The sequence below is a fragment of the Squalius cephalus genome (genome assembly GCF_949319135.1).
Source record: "Squalius cephalus genome assembly, chromosome: 4".
NCBI classification, from domain to species: Eukaryota; Metazoa; Chordata; class Actinopteri; order Cypriniformes; family Leuciscidae; genus Squalius; species Squalius cephalus.
In genome coordinates this window covers 11,960,677-11,983,376 of record NC_137125.1, presented here as the reverse complement: position 1 = coordinate 11,983,376, position 22,700 = coordinate 11,960,677, and the positions used below count along the sequence as shown (strand labels likewise).

General features: G+C 42.8%; 1 protein-coding gene across 3 annotated transcripts in view; it reads right to left on the bottom strand.

Annotated features, from left to right (window-relative positions):
* LOC307157319 (NLR family CARD domain-containing protein 3-like) overlaps positions 1 to 22,700 on the bottom strand; it is a 114,116-nt gene that overhangs the window by 31,405 nt on the left and 60,011 nt on the right. The window lies entirely within an intron of this gene.

Here is a 22,700-nt window from a genome sequence, read left to right as displayed (position 1 = left end):
GTCTCGGGATAAAGTGTCGCATGGCCTGCGACGTCTTCTGCATCTCAGAGTAGCGCAGTAAATCCTTTCACAGACGGGCTGAAGAGTCCCGAGGGAGACACAGGCGCGTCAAGGAAAGTGGCTCTGTCAGCGTCTTTCACATCCGAAAGCGTGAGCCATAAGTGTCTCTCGTGACAGTGAGAGACGCCATGGTCCTCCCAATGGCCTGTGCAGCGGATTTTGTGGCTCGTAGAGCTAAATCCGTGGCGCTCCTGAGATCCATGAATTTCTCTGGATCTGGGCCCGCCTCGTCCATGGAACAGAGAAGGTTGGCTTGAAAGACTTGGAGCACGGCCATAGAATGAAGTGCCGATGCAGCCTGACCGGCGGCGGCGTAAGTGTGACCGATGAGGGATGAGGTAGTCCGGCAAGCTTTGGAAGGCAGGGCAGGTTTAGACTGCCACCCCGCAAACGGCGGGCAGAGGTGCGTAGCTACCGCTACCTCGACTGGAGGAATGGAGAGGTAGCCTTTGTCTCTTGTGCCGTCGACAGACGACAGCGTTGAAGAGAGAGGGGCACGCAACCTTGCAGAAAAAGGCGCCTTTCAGCATTTAGGCAGTTCCTCATGCAGTTCAGGCAGGAATGGAGTGGGCCTCGAGTGAGGCGTCGGGCGGCGTCCAGGTAGAAAACAGCCGTCGAGCCTGTTGGGCGCGGGCTCTTCGGGCAGCGACCAATCGAGGCGGAAAAGTTCGGCGTCGACGCTGGCCCGTACTCTACTGGACTCTTGTATGGAAGGGGCAGGGTCCGGAATGGAGCCCGGCCACTTTTTTCACTCTCTGAGGTGAGGATGGAACAGCTGTCCTACTCAGCGTTGTCTCCCTCTGAATCGCCCGGGACGGAGGCAGCGGCGCTGGCCATCCATCAGGAGGGAGAGTCTACCAGTGAAGCATGTGGGGATTCAGCCGGCATGTCTTCGCGGGGAAAAGCAACTTCCGGAGGTCTCTGTGAGCGGCGCTTCTTGCGGCGCGGCCCAGACGAGAGAAGCGGAGGGGTGGGGTCCACATCAAATGATGCCAGTCGAGCCCACAGGGTCGACATGGTCATCACATCGGATTCCAGGCAGCCGCCCTGGGAAAGCGCATGTTCCGTGTGGTTCCTGCCCAGGGAGGATGTGGCGGTCCCCGTCGCTGAGCTGGGCTCTGCACGAGCCACACTTGGAACGAGGCATTAGAACGCCTTGGCTCTTTTAGGAAGAACGCGTGTGTCGAGACGGCGAACATACATGGAAGCTTTTAAAGGATATAAGCGCATGATAGCGCAGCAGGAACGGCGGCTGAAGGCGGCGAGAAGGCGGTGCGTACGTCACGAGCAGTCTCCCGATAGGTTGCAGCAGTTGCCACAGAGCGACCAATAGGCACTCGAGCTGCCTCACCTGTGTCTACTCCGTGCAGCAAATGCGCTTTAACCCTCTGGGGTCTGAGGTGTTTTCTGGGTCCTGGAGGTGTTCTGACATGCTCTGACATTTGTGCTTATTTCTGTTACTTGTGACATTTTCATGGCTAAAGTCTGATTACGCTGTATTCAGCACAAACTCTACTACAATAATATATCAGCAGCATGTATGTAAAAGTTTGTAGTTTTGAGATAATGACATTTATGTGTGGTTTGTGAAAATACAAAAAAAAATTGTCACTAAAATAAGGTCATGAAACCCCTACTGATTATTTCTTCACAAGACTTTTGAAAATTGTATCACGTAGCCTAGAATATTTGCTTCAAAACTATGTAAAAATCATCCTGACTGCTCATTCAGATAAGACAATATATTGATTTAAAATTTCTAAGACATGTTTTGTGTGAGAAAGCTTTATGCAGGAGGCGTAAACACATCATTAATATGTATGGCTTTTCACACCTGAGAAAGACAAAGACCCTCCCTAATGGTCCTATTAGGAGCTATCAGGCCCTGTCATTCTGAGCAACCTTGCACAAAGAATGAGGAGAATTAAAAAAGAATGGCTTTTTGATTGTTTGGATTTATTGAACACAACATAATCCAAAGATACACAACAAATGACAAAAAACTATTGAAAACACTATTGAAAACAATGATCCAAAGACAGAGACCTTTGTGCCATTCCTAAAAACATTGTACATACCTTTCATTTCCAAGGTGTTTGATTTTCACTTTACCATGTTCATATACAGAGACTCATGTGAATGTTGAAGTCAGCAGGACTCAGTGGCATCTGGTCCCTGAAAAAAAAAAAAAAAGTGAACATACTGATATCAAGAAAAACTATAGGGAATATAGTTCTAAAATTTATTGGGAATAAATTTTTAGATTTTTCTGGTTAAAATTGCTTTTTAAAATTCACAGAATACACACACACAAATGTTTCCAACAATATATAATATAATGAACACCAGGAGCCAGTTGCACCAACAGGGCTTTACTAAGCCTGGTCCTAACTGCTAAGTAGGTCTTAGTTAAGACCAGTCTTTAGAGTTGACCTAACGTCTGTTGCACCAACCAAACTTAAGCCTAGGCTTAACTACGCCTGGTCTTAGCGTTGCGCGTTCATGTGTTGTGTACCTTGAAAGCATAGGCTATGCACAGTGCTGCATAAAATAATAATAACAATAACCTAAAGCAGCATATAAATCTTCCAAAAGATTTCAGTAACAACTACGCTAGGGAAAAATATATTGATTATCATATGTTACTTCAAATGTTTCCATTCGTTATGATGATATGAAATGAGATAATAGTAAAAACATGAAGCCTAATGTTTGGTGCGTTTTGCTTTTCAAACGCGATCGCGCTCCAAAATATGATACATTCAAACGCAAAGCATGCTCCAAAATATGAAACATTATGGTTACCATATTATACATATCTATGTTTGAGCAGATATCCACAAACACAGTTACAGTAAACACGGGTCTAAATATTACAATATTCACCATATATCTAGCAACAGTTCCCTTACGAGAACGTTCTCTCGTACTGCGTTGCAAACGCATTGGGAAAACTCCTTTTCTCGAGAATATTGAAGCCTTAATTTTAAAACGCATTAAAAAAAAAGCATCAGGCTCGCGCGAGCTTGCTGATAGGCTGTGCTGTGGGCAACTGCACGAACCAATGGCGGATCGGAAGAGGCGCGCGAACCAATCAGGGAGCTTGGCGCACTGCCAGTGTCAAGCGCGCGAAACTGCACATGACCGTAGAATATAAATATAGAGAAAATCCGCCATTTGACAGATTTAATCTCCTTCAGCTCTCGACTCACCTCGTCGCTGATCTTCTCCAGATAGAAGCCGCTCGTCGTTGAAAGGCCTTCCAGCGGAACAGCTTCGCATCCCGGCATCTGCCAGCTGAGCGTTTCCCTGTGGCATCCGACGAGTATCCTTTTTCTCTATCTCTCTATTCTAAAAGAGCAAAATCGCTGTTTTCACAGCGCACGGCGTTGTTTCAAATGCCGCTCTCCATCTGTGAATCCTGCTGGGTTCCCCTGCCTCGGCCCTGAGCACGCCGAGTCAGCGCTCACTAAAGGCGGCTGCCTTCTCTGCGACGGGATGCCTGTTTCTACTCTCCGCTCGAGACTCGCTCTCGCTTCGTCGGTGAGTGATCCCGCCCATCTTCCGTCTTCGGTGCCCCGCGAGCCCAGTAGGAAGAAGCGGCGCGATCAGAGGCGTCCTGAACGCGGTGTGTTTAGCGGATGCACGCCGGGCCTTTCTCCACGTGCTTCGCCCACGCCCTCTTCTCCAGTTCTGTTCTCTCAGAGCGACCAACGCCCCTCGTCTGAAGCGGCGGGACTCGTCTCTTTTGGAGGATCTGCTGAGGATATGGATGACGCAGTTTCCGTGGCGGCATCTGAGAGCGAGGATTGGTCGGGCTCCGCGGATCCCGCCCCCTCTCAGTTGGATCCTTCTGACACTCGAGCGAACATCGACGCCGAACTCTTCCGTGTCATGTCTCGCGCTGTCAACGAGTTGGGACTCAACTGGCTTTCTCCAGCTGAGCCTGCCAGAAGCCGCCTCGACGAGTGGTACCTGCCGGGGCGCCAACAGGCCCCTCGTCAGCGCGCCGCTCCTTTTCTGCCTGAGGTCCACGAAGAGCTCACTAAAAGCTGGCGCGCGCCCTTTTCAGCGCGAACGCGCTCATCTGCTTCTTCAACACTCTCCACTGTTGACGGCGCTGAAGATAAAGGTTGTGTGTCTCTCCCTCAACTGGAGGAGGCGGTCGCCGCACACTTATGCCCTCCCACTGCAGGTAGTTGGAGGTCTAAGACCGTGCACCCGTCCAAGCCGTGCAGGACCAACCCTTCAAGTCTTCCAGGCTAAGCTCCTCCACTCGATGGATGAGTCAGGCCCTGACCCAGACACCTTTAAGGACCTCAGAAGTGCGACGGATTTGGCGCTACGGGCCACAAAGACCACTGCTCAAGCCCTAGGCCGCAACATGGCCAGCCTGGTGGTTTTAGAGCGCCACTTGTGGCTGAATTTAACTGAGATCAGGGACGCAGACAAGACCGCCTTCCTCGATTCTCCAGTTACAGCATCTGGTCTCTTCGGCCAATCTGTCAGCGGCTTCGTAGAACGCTTCACCGAGGCTCAGAAAGCTTCCAGCGCTATGAAGCACTTTCTACCCAAGCGCTCTAGCTCGGTCCAACGGCGCCCCAAGAGCACGCCGTGACCTGAGAGGGTGGTATCACAGGTCCTCCAGCCCCGCCCAGCGGCTGAGACCAGCCAGCGCCTGAAGCCTTCAAAGCAGTTCCCGTTCCCTAAGCGCCAGGGCCCGCGGCCGAAGCTCACGCTCGATCACGAGCCCAAGAAGCCGTCCTAACCGGCATAAAGAGGGGTCATTGTCCCGCCGCGGCCGGACCAGCCCCGAAGATCGCTCGAGTGCTACTCTCAGCCCCCTCTTCAGTTCAGGCGGTTGGAGCAGTTTTAAATGCAGTACATGGGCCCGTCACCTGTCACGCACCCCTGCACACAAACGCTGTTTTAACAGCGACCCACAAAAAGCACAAATCGAGCAAAATTTCTCACTTGCATACATGTCAGTTCGAGCCCCCGACTCTGGGCGTTCCAGATATGATAATGCCTCTGGCTCTGCGGGCTCTAGCTTGGCAAGCTATCCCCGGAGTCTCAGAATGGGTGATGAACATCATAAAGCGCGGTTACTCGCTTCAGTTCGCCCGCAGACCACCGCGTTTTCGCGCGGTTATACAAACCACGGTAAGGAGCACACTGAGTCATGTCCTCCGCACCGAAGTGTTAAGTCTGCTGGCAAAAGGGGCCATCGAGAAGATCCCCCCTTCTCAGAGTGAGTCAGGTTTTTACAGCCGTTACTTTCTTGTTCCAAAGAAAGACGGCGGCCTGAGACCCATTTTAGATCTCAGACATCTGAACAAGGCTCTCATGTCACGGCCGTTCAGAATGCTCACGACCAGACATATCCTGGCGCAAATTCGCCCAGGCGACTGGTTTTTCTCAGTAGATCTAAAAGACGCTTACTTTCACATTCAAGTGAACCCCCACCACAGGCCATTCTTGAGATTCGCCTTCGAGGGGCAGACATACCAGTACACAGTTCTACCATTTGGACTGGCACTGGCACCTCGTACATTCACGAAGTGCATGGATGCAGCTCTCTCCCCCCTGAGACAGCGGGGCATGCGCATCCTGAACTACCTCGACGACTGGCTCGTACTGACTCAGTCAGAGGCGGAGTCACATACTCACAGAGCCTGGCTCCTCAGCCATCTGGAATGTCTAGGGCTCAGGGTCAATTTTTCCAAGAGTATTCTGTTGCCCAGCCAACGTATCACGTTCCTGGGAACAGTTCTCGACTCCGTACTTATACTTACCCACACCGGCCCGTGCTCTAACGATTCAGCAGCTCGCGGCATCGTTCTTAGAGGGCTCTCATGTACCCCTCAGAACGTTTCAGAGGATCCTTGGCCTGATGGCCTCTGCATCATCAGTACTCCAACTAGGCCTACTGCGTATGCGTCCTCTTCAGCTGTGGCTAGCACCTCTGGTGCCACCCCACGCCTCAGGCCACTTGATTATCAAGGTGGACCAGCGCTGTGTTCAAGCCCTGGCCCCTTGGAAAGACGCCAGCTGGTACCAGCAGGGCGTAAGCATGGGGGTGGTCTCAGAGAGGAGGGTGATTTCAACAGACGCTTCCAACTCGGGTTGGGGAGCTCTGTACGAGGGCAGGCCTGCCTCCGGCCTCTGGTCGAGCTCGGAGAAACGCCTACACATCAACTGCCTCGAGATGAGAGCAGTTTTTCTAGCCCTGAAAGCCTTCCTCCCATACCTGGCTGGACACCACGTGTTGGTCCGGACGGACAATATGTCGGTGGTCTCTTACATAAATCGCCAGGGCGGCCTCAGGTCCCACAACCTGTTTGCCATAGCCACACAGCTCCTGCTATGGGCTCACACCAACCTGCGCTCGCTCAGGGCAGCTCACGTGCCAGGCACGTTGAACACAGGAGCAGACATGCTCTCTCGGGGCAGAGTTCCCCCAGAGGAATGGTCTCTCCACCCTCAGACAGTTCTCCTGCTTTGGGAGGTCTTCGGGAAGGCAGAAGTAGATCTTTTCGCCTCAGAAGACAACTGTCACTGCCCAATCTTCTTTTCAAAGAGCAGGGATGCGTTGGCCCACGACTGGCCCAACCTTCCTCTCTATGCATTTCCTCCGGTCTCGATGCTCCCTCAGGTCATCGAACGGATCAGAAACACGAAAAGCGCAGTTCTCTTAGTAGCTCCTCTCTGGCGAACCCAGATTTGGTTTCCAGAGTTGATGCAACTGTCTGTAACAGACCCGTGGCCAATCCCAGTGAGGTGCGACCTTCTGGCTCAGGCCAACAGGACAATCTGGCATCCCCGTCCCGACTTGTGGGCCCTACATGTATGGCCACTCAACGGGTACCCCAGGATCTCCCAGAGGGTGTCCTGAACACTATTAAGGAGGCTAGAGCTCCGTCTACCAGAGGCCTCTATCACCTTAAATGGTCAGTGTTCTCCAGCTGGTGTTTAGCTCGAAACCTCGACCCACACACTTGTGAAGTACCAAAAGTGCTTTCTTTTCTACAGGAGATGTTGGATGCGGGTCGCTCCCCCTCCACTCTCAAGGTGTACGTGGCAGCCATTGCTGCTTATCACGTATTGGAAGCCTGAGCCTCCTTAGGTAAAAGCGACCATATAGTTCGTTTCCTTAAGGGCGCCAGAAGGCTTAACCCGCCTCGGCCACTGTCTGTAACGGCCTGGGACCTTTCACTGGTCCTGCGGGCTCTTAGGGACCTCCCTTTGAACCACTTAAGTCAGCTGATCTTAAGCCCCTCTCCCTGAAAACCGCCCTGCTTCTGGCACTGGCGTCAGTGAAGAGAGTAGGGGACTTGCAGGCGCTTTCTACTAGCGCCTCCTGTCTGGAGTTTGGCCCTAATGACTACAAGGTCATTCTTAGGCCAAGACATGGATATGTTCCTAAGGTGCTCTCAACTCCGTTCAGAGCCCAGGTTATTTCTCTGTCAGCTCTTCCCTCCTCTGAAGAGGACTGTGATTCTCTCATGCTTTGCCCCGTCGGAGCTTTGAGAGTTTATCTGGAGCGTTTGGCCTCTTTCAGACAGTCTGAACAGCTCTTTGTTTGTTTCGTGGGCCGAACCAAGGGCCTTCCGGTCACTAAGCTCACGCTGTCCAGATGGATAGTTTACGCCATTGCTCTGGCTTACACCTCACTGGGCCTCTCTTGTCCCATAGGTGTTAGAGCTCACTCCACGAGAGGTGTCGCCTCTTCGTGGGCTTGGTCGAGTGGTGTTCCTATCGAGGACATTTGTGCGGCGGCCGGCTGGTCCGTTCCGTCCACATTTGTGAGATTCTACAACCTAGATGTCCCTGCTCTGCAGGCACGAGTTCTTTCTGTCTAGACCCTGGCTTTGCGGACCCAGACTAGTTTTGGACTCAGACACCTGGGTGTTCCTATCAAGGACATTTGTGCGGCGGCCGGCTGGTCCGTTCCGTCCACATTTGTGAGATTTTACAACTTAGATGTCCCTGCTTTGCAGTCACAAGTTTTTTCCGTCTAGACCCTGGCTCTGTGGACCCAGACTAGTTTTGAAATTGGACACATGGCTGTCACCTTGAGTTGTGGTTTTATGTGAGACTGGCCCTTGGTCCAGATCTTATTTATTGGATAATCTCTGGGCCCGATGTTCGGTCTCGTTTATCCTGGCTATTCTGTAACTTCCCGGGACTTCTGGTGAGTCAGAGCGGCCAAAAGATTAATAGCACGGCGTTTTAAATAAGCGTTCCCAATGCGTTTGCAACGCAGTACGAGAGAACGTTCTCGTAAGGGAACGTACTTGGTTACTTACGTAACCTCAGTTCCCTTAGAGATAAGGGAACGAGTACTGCGTTGCCTTGCCGTGCTATTTCTCTTATGTCAGGTGTTTTTCGCTTCAGTCGATTAGACCTGTCAAATGGCGGATTTTCTCTATATTTATATTCTACGGTCACATGCAGTTTCGCGCGCTTGACACTGCCAGTGCGCCAAGCGCCCTGATTGGTTCGCGCGCCTCTGTCGATCCGCCATTGGTTCGTGCAGTTGCCCACAGCACAGCCTATCAGCGCTCTTGCCTGTGCTGCAGCAATGCGTTTTAAAATAAAGGCTTCAATATTCTCGAGAAAAGGAGTTTTCCCAATGCGTTTGCAACGCAGTACTCGTTCCCTTATCTCTAAGGGAACTGAGGTTACGTAAGTAACCAAGTACGTTCAACTGCAATTTGAAGTTTATGCAACAATAACATAAACTAATAAGTAAGAATTTCTTACCTTACATCTTTCTTGTCTTCAAATCGCGTTCTTCTTCTTCTGAGCTAAATCCAATGTAAGCTCATGGCATGTCTTTCAAACTCGACGAAAAGCAGAGACTTGTGAAGTTTTTTGGTGCTTTGTTTTTGAGGTAATGAGCGTGTTCGCGTTCCATGTGGAGATTTGCATGTGAATATCTTTTGCGCGAGTGGGCGTGGTCAAATTAAAAATAATGAGCAAGCGCGTGAGAAGCTGGACATCTTGTTGGTTTTATACAAATTTCTTAAACAGAGAATATTTGTTTTCAGTTTGAATCCGATCACTTAAAAGTACACACTTAAATGTTTATAAAGGTATATGGCTCATAAATGTGTGATAAGTATTCGCTGAGTTTTGTTTCAGTTTATAGACGTGCTCAAGAAAAAAAAGTTCACAGCGACGGAGAGGCAGAAAGCACACCCTGTTTATTTTCTTTATTTTAAAAAAAGCACAATGTTTTGATTCGATTGTAAGTGGACACATACAAAAGTAGAAATATCACAGATTCTTTTTTCATGTTTCTTTTTTCTGTATGACCATAAATGACGGAGAAATTTAAGTTTATTGTGCTACTATGTGAAGAAAATCCAGCAAAACGGGCCGGCACGTTTGTTGACCCCAGAGGGTTAAATTAATACAAAATTAAGGATAATTTTTGGCTTCAGTATTTCCCGTAGTGTAAGCTAGCTTACGCAACACGAGAGTACTCTCATAAGAGAACTCACTTTTATTTATATTCAATTTATAACCGGAGAAGAGGCTAAAGGAATTAATAATTCTCAAAACTTCGGGTAAAGAAACATCCGGATCAGAGATATAGAGCAACACATCATTACTGTATAAAGAAATGTTGTGAACAGCACCAGCTCTCCTAATTCCCTGTATGGCCTGCTCACTATGAATGGCAATTGCCATGGGTTCAATTACCAATGCAAAAAGCATTTGTCAAAATCAAAGAAATACAAGACTGACGAAGGGTTGGAGGCAGGCAGCCATTATTAATGGAGTCTAGACTAAAAACACATATCTTTGGCCAAGTATACACATAACAAATTATAGACTTCTATAATTCAATGTTAGGCTGCATAGATGTCAGCCCAAACCGGAAACACTTCCCATAAATCCGAATGTGCTTGTTAAATCATAAGAAGGATGGCGTCTACGCTAATATTACATACTGAACATATTGGGGAGGAATGTAAAAGTTTTATCCAGGATACGAACGTGTTACCAAAACTGAATTTCTGTAGCACACTGAAAAGGTAATCCCATTCCACCCGATCAAAGGCTTTCTCTGCGTCCAGAAGAGCCTTTGATGGGTGAGAATTAGAGGAATAAATTATATTCAATGTCCTTATTATATTATGAGACCGTAGTCTGTTTTGAATAAAACCAGTCTGGTCATTGTGTATGATTGCCGTGAGTATTTTCGTGCTGTGGTATATGAAAAACGCCATACATCGGCTTGACCACAAGTAGTTAAAAACGATTGATGTGTAATTGCAGTTTTAGAGGGATGGGCAGGTTTAGTGGATGAACGGTCTAGAGAAGGGTTCAGAGAAGAATTAAAATCATCTCACATAATAAGATAGTGTGAGTTTAGGTCAGGGAGTAGAGAGAATAATTTCTTCATCATAATTTGGTGCGTACACAGTAAAATCTCCAGTGTTGAAATCCTGGTGTTAAGGACTTTTAGAGTAAAGTGTTAATTTTCTGGTGTTGAGTTTCAAGGGATTAACACTGCTAGTGTAAACCGCACCCTCTGGGTGGTGAAAATATGTGGAGTTAAATTAATAACACCGAGAGAGTGTGATTAGTTACATCCGGGACATTTAGACCAAACGAGCTGAAACTTTTTTCAAAGACGCCATTTTCTTTGACTCACGATGCAAGGCATACGAGGAGGGAAAACGCATCAATTAACTGTTTTATCGCATTTATACATGCATTTTTATAACAATATGTATGTGCTGTGCACGGCTAAACCGCTCTCAGAGGGACATTTTCCATGACGCGCGATGCGGAGCAGACCAGGATGGTATCGCTTTTTAACAGGGAAACGACGAAAGTAAGTGTTTTAACTAATTTACAATATGTATTTTCTAACATATTGATTTATAGCGATATTTAAATGCTCTGCGCGCTTAAACGAGCCGAAACTTTTTTCAAAGGCGACATTCTCTTTGACTCAACACGGAGCTGACGACGAGGAGATTTGCTTGTAACGTTAACAGGGAAAACACAGAATGTAAGTGTTTTTAACCTAATTTACAACATGTATTTCATGGCATTAATGTTTTGTAACGATATTTATGTGATGTGCGTGCTTAAACCTTTCTCACAGACTCGTGACGCAGTGCAGACACGGAGTTTGCTTTTAACACTGAAAACACAGAGTAAGTGTTTTAACTCATTTACAATAGGCTAAGTTATGTGTTTTATAATGTTATATTGTTTTATGACAATATTTGTGACGTGCAAATATCATAAAGTAGCCTATGTATTTATCCTCAAACTATCTTTTACTCTTGTTTGCCAGCACACCTAGCGTAAAACTCCACAAACTGCGAACCGACAATGCACGTGAAATTGTCACTTTATTTCCTTATTTGGAGGACCAGTTTTCTTAAAATTGGTAAGTAATTCTTTCAGATTAAATATTTATGCAAAATGTATTTATCAGATTTACTTCTGGTTGATGTTTGGATATGCTTTCATGTTTAAATGTATTGATTTAGCTATTTGTGTTTGCTAGGAGCATTTCTATGATGCACCAAGTGGCTAAGGGTAGCAGGCTGGGTGTTTAAAGAACCTGGTGATGGTAAGATTTAACAGATAACATACATGTATGAGAGAATCATGGGCACAAACATAAAAAATAATCATAGCTTGGTTGCTATTTGGTATAACTAGATTTTCTGTGTTTCATAACAATCATTTTGAATTTGTCCAGTCAAATTATTTTACAAAAGTATTTTATTTATTTTTTTACTTAAAATGAGTTTCAAACCTTTTCATGATTTGACAGAAATGTTTTCTTGCTGTTTAATTTTAGAATCAACTGATTGGGAAATCTCTGCCCATCACCTGCCCCCTACATCACAAAGCCACAACAACGGACCAAAGATTCTTCCGGCAGCTGACGATTTAGTGAGATTTCTTAAAGGCGGGCATACACTGTGCGATTTTCGTCCGATTTTGAGCCGAATTCTGACTCGTGCGACTCTTTTTCGGGTCGGGGCCGATTTTCAGCTTTGTCGTGCGTCGTTTGTCGTGCAGTGTTCGTGCAGTGTACAGGGGGAAACGAGAGGCGATTAACCTCTCACGACCGGCAATCGGATGGTCGGATGAATTTCAGGCATGTTAGAAATTTTGAAATTTTAAAATATCATCATTAAGTGTTCTGAAGATGAGCAAAACTAACTGGTTTGGAACAACATAAGGGTGAATAATTAATGACAGGATACAAATTTTTGGATGAATAAAGTCTTTAATTTACTTGGAAATCAGTAAATTTCAAGTCTTAATCTAACCAAAATAGTTTCTTGTTTGAGTCACGAAAGTCTAAAATGATTTAACTTTTTCCATCATAAACTTGCTGTATTTATAAAACACAAATTGTATTGACTGTAATTGGTCTGGTTTTGTGTTGTCTAGGGAACCAGCACTCCAGGATTTTTTGAGAAAGTTGGATCTGCACAGCCTTTCCTTCTCTGAAACAACACCTATGCACTGAACTTTACTGTTAGCAACTGGACACAACTGATCCACTCATATTCTGCAACTGTTTTTCATCTGCTGAATGTTGTTAACTCATGCACTGCTGTACTGTTGCAAAGTCGAAGGTACTGAATCAACTTCACTGACACAGAACTTACATTCACTGACATGTACAGAACTTGAGGTATTACAGCCCATTTGAATAAGCAGCTTTCATATAATTCTGGTGACAGAAAGGCATGTATTGTGCCTTCATTTATTTAAAAAGTTAACCTATGATGTAAAGGGGCTTGTTAGATAATAAAAAAACTAGTTTGTTAAAACAACTGTTTGCATTTTGCCTTTATGTTTAACCTTACAATGAACAGAATTCTACTATGATCCCAGACTGAGGTTACAATTTAACTTTCTGGATTGTTTTGAAATAAAGGTTTGAAAGAGTAATATAGAGTGATGTGTTTATTTCAAATTGAATTTATTCTTTTGACATTAAATTATTTGTGAGTTTATTTTACAGTTCTTTAAAGTGGCAGATGCAGAACACTAATAAGAAAAACTGGTAACTCCCTTAGTGTTTTTATTTGTAAAAATGTGTTTTATCAACACCAGGATGGTGTAATATTTGACTCCTATAAGGTTGATAAGATTGTGATTTCCATTTTTTTAAAAGTGTTAGGTCAACACCAGAACAGTGTAGAATTTTAACTGCATCGAGCTCTGTAACAGTGTTGTTGTTATCTGCATTGGTGTTAATATTTTACTCTCTTAGTGTTCATATTGTAAGACTGTGTCGGTGTTGTGAGAGGCAACACTTTTGAAAGTGTTGAACTAACACTTTGTGGGTGGTTCCCATATATACACTTTTAAAGTGTTGAAATGAACTCTATTGGTGTTGATTTCCGGATTTCAAATTTACTGTGTATATATTAGCCAGAGTCACGTTTAAACCATAAAGAAGGCCTGAAACAATAACATATCTAATCAACTAAGGTTTGTGAAGGAGAAAACGGAAATCACTTGTTAATAATAATTGGCACCCCTCTAGATTTACTGACAAATTTAGAATGATAAACTTGTCCAATCCATTTCTTACTAAATTTGGCATAATATTTAAGTGGTTCTCTTGCAAAAAAAAAACAAAAAAAAAACAATATGAGTATTTAAATGTTCTAAATGTGACATCATCTTGATGTGTTTGATTACATTTTTAATCCTTTGACATTCCAACTGGTAAAATGAACACATGAACCACCTGACTGAGCATTGAGTAAGCTAGTGGTCATTAGATACTACAACAACAAAAAGATAAATGATGAAAACAAACATTCTGAGATTATGTAAAAGGACAAGAAAACGCAAAAGGAAAGAAAAAAAAAGGAAAAAAACATGTACTACATTAGTACCATGTAACAACAATGCGTAGAAAACCAACCACAAAATAATCTTCTTCCAGAATATTAATTCAAACAGAATATTAATTCAAGATTTGGTCAGGACTTCTATCCTCATCCATCTTGTCACGGGATCCAGGCGCCGACCAGCCTGACTCACTACAGCCCCAGCACTAACACATAACTGGTCAAAGCTAGCTTTGTTGCCAAATTACTGATTGGTTAAGAGAAAGACAGAGACCAAGGTCTCACACAAGAGTCCTCACATTCCAGATTCAAATTACCCAACCATGAATCATTCACAGTCTCCAGAAAGTCTGCTAACCAAAGACTTTTATTGGTTAACTGAAGGAAGAACTGGTCAACGTTTGATAGTTTTGCAAGACGAATCGGTTCAGAGATGATTACTGCTCAGGGCCCTAACAAGAGGTCACATGACCCCTGTGGCTAACAGACCCCATTTTGGTCCCATGAGAGAGACAAACAGATTTCAGCAGGAAATACTTATGACCTCAGGGTGTTTCCAAGCCCATACACTTTACACACCAAAAGACTTTTACATATCAAAATCCATAAAACTCATTCAAGAACAATTTTCAATGGACTTATAAACATCAGACATCATTATATGTGTTTCTACGATATATGTGTCCATTTAATATGCTTTAATCCCATATAATTCATGTAATTGTTATAATTATTAGGTGTGTGAATGAAGTGTGTACTGTTTCATATCAATGCTATCTTACGAACACAACTAGCAAGATGGTTGGAATTAAATCTGTGTAAAATATTTCATATTCTGATAATTAGAAATCCTGCCTAAAACTGTGGCATCTGGTCTTTTAGTTTCATTAGAGAAACCCCCCAGGGAAGACATGATTTATGACTTTGCAAACAAAGGCAGTGTCTAATTGGTCCGCTCTCTTCAAGAGGGGGGACAAAATTTTAGGTTAAAACCCTTAGACTCTCTAAGTCTCGGGCTCGCTGCTCTCGAAGCTCTCTCTGTGCTCTCGCTCTCTGGGTTCACCCTCAAGAAACGCTCTGCTATCACTCTCAAGAGAGATGGGCAGAAAAAGATGAAGATCTGAACCAGAGTAACCATGTAACTGAGGAGCAGACCAACCCAAATTAAGATCAGACGGGTTAGATTTATTCAAGCCATCTTACTACTCTCGTCTAAATTTTCTTTTCTTTTCTGAGTTATCATTTCCTTTATTCTCCGTTGTGAGTCTCGGTTCTAAGTTAAGTTTTGCGACAAGACTTCGAGCCACGTTTCTTCTGCAAAGCCAGCTTCAGACAAAGACTTCCAATTCATCCGCCAGCACAACACGTGACTGGAACGCCGTAGACCCAGGCACAAGGAGACCATAACCAATGAACGAACCCTGACGCTGACCAAAGGAATTCCCTAAAGGAACGCAAAAGCAAAGACGCAAGTAGACTACCTCCAGACTAAAATCTTAACTGGTGTTTTGATAAATGTAATAACCTGTCTAAGAAACTATAGAAGGGTTAAATTAATGATTGATGGTTCGTTCAGGTCATGTCTTACAAGTGCATATAGAAATTCGGAATTTCCTTCCTCTTACCCTTAAACTCATTCTTTCCAAACTCATTCTTCTTTTTGTATTTCTTTCTTTATTACTTTCTTCCTTTCTGCAACCTGTATGAATGTGTGTGTATGCGTGCACGTGTGTTTGTGTTTGTGTTAGTTATGTGTTAGTATATAATCAATAAAGTATTGTTTGTATTTGAAAAGATATTGCTTGTGTATGTGCTTAACAAATTTATTGTCTTGAACTTCGATCAAAAGTTACCTATGCTTTTACCCTTTTTCTGAATTTACTGTTAGGGGATTATTCTTTCTTGGCCAGGAAGATATTATATTTCCTAGAGTTAATAATTGTTTATGCTTTCTGTTCATTAGATGAACTGATAAATGATCATATTATTGATTCTGTTACAGTAAATTCTGAAAATAATTTAATTATTAATTATTGATCATAATTCGTTATGAATAATAATTAATTATATTTATACGTGGGCGTATAAACGCTACAACAAACATTACTCATTATCACACAACACAAACTTTCTCTCCGCTGAACTTTCGGAGAGAGCGCCATAACAAATTGTAAATATATTAAGAAATAGGGAACAAACCACAGTTCACAGACCGCATATGAAATTGTAAATAATAAAAAGTCAAGGTTTTATGGTCTGTAAATGTTCATAATGCAAAAAAGTCAATAGAGTCTGATACAACGTAGACCTTTAATGACATGACATAGCCCAACCTCACTTGCAGGAGTTCATGTGAAGTAGCATTTACTGAAGTGTACTCAAACTCAGCTCCTCGAGGGCCAACGCCCTGCAGAGTTTAGCTCCACCCGAATTAAACACATCTGATCCAGCTAATCAAAGTCATCTGGGGCCTGTTTCAGAAAGGAGGTTAAGTGAAAACTCTGAGTATGTTAACCCTGAAATGAGGGAAACTCTGAGTTTTCTGTTTCAGAATGTGAGGTATATCAGACCTGAGAAAGCAGAGTAAGTCAAGCCCGTTTCTGAAAGAGAGGTAACTTATACTCAGAGTCAGTTACCATAGTAACTTACTCTGTGAACCTAACCTGGGGTGCGTTTCCCGAAAGCATCGTTGGCCAACTATGGTTGCAAGTTCCGTCGTTACCAATAGAGTTCAATGGACATTGCGATGAACTTAGTTGAACTTAGCGACCATAGTTGGCCAACGATGCTTTCGGGAAACGCACCCCTGGTCGGGAGCAGGTTTTCTTTGGTAAACCCAAAGTTTATTTTGGTCTCCTCCCCCTTTTTAAAGAGGAAGTGGTGTTTAAACACCTCATTCATTCTTTCAGTACATTTTTATAAATAAAAATTAATCTTGTATTAATAAATAAAATATTGCTATTTTTACTGCTGTTTTTTTCTTTTCTTTTTTTAATAAGATGTATTCTATATAACTCCTTAACTAGCAACTGAAAATACAGTAGTAGATTAGAGTTACATAATGTAGTTCTAAACAAATTCTACAGAATTAAACTATGGCATTTACTGAAAATCACTGAACTGTATTCATCTGTGCAACAGAAGTTGATGTACCGTCCTCCTGCTGTTCTTCCACACTCTGGGGGACAGATAAGAATACCCATTTATACTTAGATTTAAACTTAGATTCTATAGGCTACTCCACATAAAAATGTGAAAAAGATCAGAATGTGTACATTGTTTGATGTGTAGACACATAATATTAACATTGCCTCTGTAGGCCTCTCTGTGGCAGCAGAAAATCTTTATCCCCATCGTCCTGTGAAGATGAGCATTTGGTCGAGTACACTTTATAACACTATTTGTCATAATTTCTGGTGTACTGAGTAGGCTACTTACAACTGCCTGGGGTTCTGTTGGGACAGGAGGCTCCAAAAGACAGATATTACTATCAGAATCTGTTGGGACCAAAAAAAAAACCCCAACCCCAAGTAAAATAAATGGAAATATCAAAAATAGCCTATATAAAAAATAACACATATGTAAACCTCTTACATTTTATGAAGGCCCTTGAATCCTCGGGAGTGACTGGCTCTGAAGTCCCTCCAGGAATTCCCTCAAATGTCAAATGTTTGTAAAGTCAGGTAGCCTACACCCATGATATGCTCAAGCCTTACTTGATTGAATTATGTTTTTATACAATGCTATGCATAAGTTTAGGCACCCATACTAAAGTTGACTAAAAAGAGGAATAAAAAATCATCTTTTGGAAACTGAACTTAATGCCTTAATTAAAAAAATTAGGAAAAATCCAACCTTTAAGGACACCAATTTTCTTTGTTAATGAATAATGTATCGTAAATAAATAAATGTTCTTCCTTAAAATACAGGGTGCATAAGTTTGGACACCCCTATGTTAAATTCCCATAGAGGCAGGCAGATTTTTAAGTTTTTTTTTTTTTTTTTTTTTTTTTTAGGATACTATGCATCCTGATAAAGTTCCCTTGGCCTTTGGAATTAAAATAGCCCCACATCATCACACAGCCTTCACCATACCTAGAGATTGGCATGGTTTTATTTCAGTTAGCCTAATAATAGCTAGTTTGATTTGAATTGAGAGATGATCTTATGGAAAGTACCCCATGCCAATCTCTAGGTATGGTGAAGGCTGTGTGATGATGTGGGGCTATTTTAATTCCAAAGGCCAAGGGAACTTTATCAGGATGCATAGTATCCTAAAACAATAATTTAAAAAAATACTTAAAAATAAAAATCTGCCTGCCTCTATGGGAATTTAACATAGAGGTTTCCAAACTTATGCACCCTGTATTTTAAGGAAGAACATTTATTTATTTACGATACATTATTCATTCACAAAGAAAATTGGTGTCCTTAAAGGTTGGATTTTTCCTAATTTTTTAAATTAAGGCATTAAGTTCAATTTCCAAAAGATGATTTTTTATTCCTCTTTTTAGTCAACTTTAGCATGGGTGCCTAAACTTATGCATAGCATTGTATTTAATTTTCAGCTGCTGCCATGGACTTTTAATGCCTGCAGGATTGCACCTACATGAAAATTAAAATTAGGTTGAATAACATACTGTTCTTCCAGTTTCACCTCTGATATTATAACAGTTGGGTAAGTTACTTGTATTACTAACTACAAATGACATCTTCAACAGTGTAATTAGATTAATGTAATAATGACTGTCTTTAGAAAGTATTGGTCTACTTATTGCCAATTACTAAATCCCATATCCACCTCAACCACTTGAACAAGGAGAGACAAGAAACTGCACTTTTAATGTTTTCAAATAAACAATATACAATTGCATGAATTATTCTTGAATTGTCCAAAGTGTTTAGAGGGAGAAGGTTACGTTAAAAATATACCTTTTAAAAATGTATGTTAAATATACAGAATTGTTCTATAGTCTAATGCAATTACATCAGATTTTACTTTAAATTACAGAAGAATTAAGAGTAATCCCTTTAATTAAATTACAGTATTTAGATTACTTGGTAATTAATTACACCCAGCACTGTATAACAGTAATTAAAATGTAAACTTACGCATTGACTCAAGAAGCTATTTTCTCCCTAGCTAACTCTCTGTCCTTCGCTGCTGGAGCCGATATTTAAAAAAAAAAAAAAAAAATGTTCGTACTCTCCATATGCTTTCAGAAGCTCATCCAGTTCTGTTGGTGAGAAATATGAAGACATCTTTTTGTCTGGCACTGTTGCCATGGTGACTCATAATATTTGCGCTCCATTGATAATGGCTTTTTATAGTTGTGGTGCACGCGCTTAACTCAGAGTCAGTCAACTCAGAGTTGATTGAACTAACTAATTTCAGCTGTTCTGAAACCGAAAACTCAGAGTTTCCCATCTCAGGGTAAGTCAACTCAGAGTTCAAGTTTTAACTCAGAGTTGGTTGAACCTCCTTATTGAAACGGGCCCCAGGATTACTAAAAGGTGTTTTGGAGCTGGTTGGATTTAAACTCTGCAGGACAGTGACCCTCCAGGAGCTCAGTTTGAGACCAGTGATTTACTGTGAACTGAGACGCTCTGACACACTGAAAACACAGTATCATGAGTTGCTTGTGTGTAAATGAATACAGTGCCACGCTTCACTCTGAAACACAGAGCATGTCAGTGTTAGGTTTATTGACTAGTTTTGGCCACTAGAGGCCCTCATTGGGTTTCATTTCAGTTTCCCACCATCGTCTCGCATGTGTTATTTTCTCACCTGTGCCTCGTTTCCTGTGAATGTATTTAAGTAGCTCTGTTCTTCTGTTTTTTTGCTTAGTGTTTGATATGTTGACACCAACCTCTTTGGTAAATGCCTCCTGTGAATTTATTTGCTCTATGTGATTTTCTGACATTTGCGTTTGTTGTCCTCATATTTTCTCTTTGACATTTTTAGATGTTTTTAATTGACCTTTTTGGGAAACACTCACCCTCTTGGCTTTTTGTGTTGACCCCTTGGAACAACTGGAGTTACAGTTTTGGAATAACTTTATCATTAGCCTTCTACATTCAGCCCTCACAGCCTAGCTCTAACCTTGGTCCTTATAGTCAGAATGTATATTTGTATGAATACAGCCATATCCTGTTTTCTCAACAATGCATTGTTAGTATTAATAAAAAAAAATCCCAGCAAACTGATAAGTTTCAGTTAATCGCCATTTGGTGTGTGGTGTTAATTTTGAACCCTGGCTGAGATGCTAACTGTGTCCTGTGCACAGCCACTAGATGGCGCTGCTAGCTTGTTCAGTGCTGTCAGAAGCATATCATGCATTAAATGTCGAGTGTTTTAATCTTGTACAGTGTGTATCTGGCCCCACGCAGGAACGTGGGCACACTCTTGACCTGGTTTTAACTCATGGCTTAACTGTTTCTAATCTTGAAGTCTGTGATGCTTTTTTCTCTGATCATATGCCTGTTGTATTTGAAATTTCCCTCTCTTGTGTCGTAGTTAAACCGTGCGCTCCTGTGCGCCGTGGTCGGATAGTTAACCCTTCCACTGCTGTTCAGATTTCCTCTGTTTTTAATCTAAATTATGTCTCTCTCTGTCCTAACACAACTGTTGAAGATCTGTGCGCTGGTTTTAATGCTGCTTGTCAAGCAGCATTAGACACGGTAGCCCCCGTAAAAACCAGGCTGTCCAAACCGAGATCTGATCCTTGGCTGAACGATGTCACCCGCGCTGCCAGACGCGAGTGCATAAGGGCGGAAAGAAAGTGGAAGAGGGATAAACTCCAAGTGTCATTTCAGATACTTAGAGAGAGTTGGTGTTCTTATCAGAAAATTGTAAAATCTGAAAAGACCAAGCATGTTTCTAATATTATTTCTTCTAATGGTCACAATCCTCGAGTTCTTTTTAATACTCTCAAAACTGTTTTTAATGTCCCACAACTTCAGTGCTTTGAGAACCCATCAAAAGTGTGTGAGGAGTTTCTTCATTTTTTTATTCACAAGGTGGAGAACATTAGGGCCCTCATTGGTCCACCTTTGTATGACCCTGGCATTTTTGTAACCTGTTCTGCTGTTTTGAACCAGTTTGAGCCTGTTAGCTTGCCTTTTTTAGAAAAGATTATTGGTCAAATGAAGATCACTGGCTCCCCCAATGATGTGATTCCCCCTCGTCTTTTTAAAGAGGTTTTTCCTACAGTGGCGCCCTGCATACTTGAAATTGTTAATGTCAGTTTAATTACTGGAGTCATACCTATGAGTTTTAAGCATACAGTTGTTCAACCCTTGTTAAAGAAACCTGGTCTGGACCGACTTGAGCTCTCTAATTATCGGCCGATTTCTAAGCTCCCTTTGCTTTCCAAAATTATGGAGAAAGTTGTTTATCTGCAGCTGAGCACATTTTTGAATGACAATTGTATAACTGAAATTTTTCAGTCTGGGTTTAAGTCAGCCCACAGCACTGAGACAGCTCTGCTGAGGGTTTTCAATGACATTCTTCTGGCTTTGGACTCTGGTGATACTGTTGCTCTGCTGCTATTAGACCTTACGGCTGCGTTTGATACAGTTGACCACCAAATTTTATTGTCTCGACTGGAGAACTGTGTGGGCATTAAGGGGTTGGCCTTAGCCTGGATTATGTCCTATTTGGAAGGCAGAAGTTTTTCAGTTCAGGTCAGTGATGCTGTGTCCTCTTCGGCTTCTCTGTCGTGTGGAGTTCCTCAAGGGTCTGTCCTTGGGCCGCTACTTTTTTCAATGTACCTGCTGCCTCTTGGGTCAATCCTCAGAAGTCACAATGTTTTGTTTCATCTTTATGCTGACGATTGCCAAATATATGTGCCGCTAAGTCAGTCAAAAACCCTTTTAGAGTGTCTGAATGAGGTGAAAGCATGGATGGCTATGAATTTTTTGTATTTAAATGAGAACAAAACTGAGATTGTGTTATTTGCTCCTAGTGACTCAGCTGCTGCGGTTCCTGTTGACCTGGGTTGTCTAACCCGAGACATTAGCCCTGTGGTTACAAACCTGGGAGTCAAGTTGGACGGCCGTTTAAAACTGGATGCCCAGATTAGTGAAGTGGTGAAGACCAGCTTCTTCCAGCTGAGGCAACTAGTCAAAGTAAAACCGCTTTTATCTCGACCTGATTTTGAAATTTTAATCCGTGCTTTTATCACCACTCGTTTAGATTATTGTAATGCACTTTATACTGGTCTTAGCAAATCACTTATGGCACAATTACAATTAGTCCAAAATGCAGCTGCTCGTCTTTTAACTGGAACTCGAAAATTTGACCATATCTCACCCATTCTCCAATCACTCCACTGGCTTCCTGTGCACTTTCGCACTGATTTTAAAATTCTTTTATTTGTTTTTAAATGTCTACATGGCCTGGCCCCCCAGTACCTGTCTGACCTGCTCGTGCCCTACACCCCCTTTCGTTCGCTGCGGTCAGCTGACCAGGCGCTGCTGGTTGTCCCCAAGACCAAACGAAAATTAAGAGGTGACCGAGCGTTTGCCGTGGCAGCTCCGAGACTCTGGAATGAGCTGCCTTTGCACATCAGACTGACTGAGTCTCTTCCTGTTTTTAAATCCCGTCTTAAAACTAATTTATTTTCTTTGGCTTTTAACTCAATTTGATTGTTGACCTTCAGTTTTGTATTACTGTTGCATTTATTTTTATTGTTATTTATTGTTTTATTTTTATTGTTATTGTGTTTTTGTTGTATGTTATTGTTTATTTATAGAATGTGTTCAGCACTTTGGTCA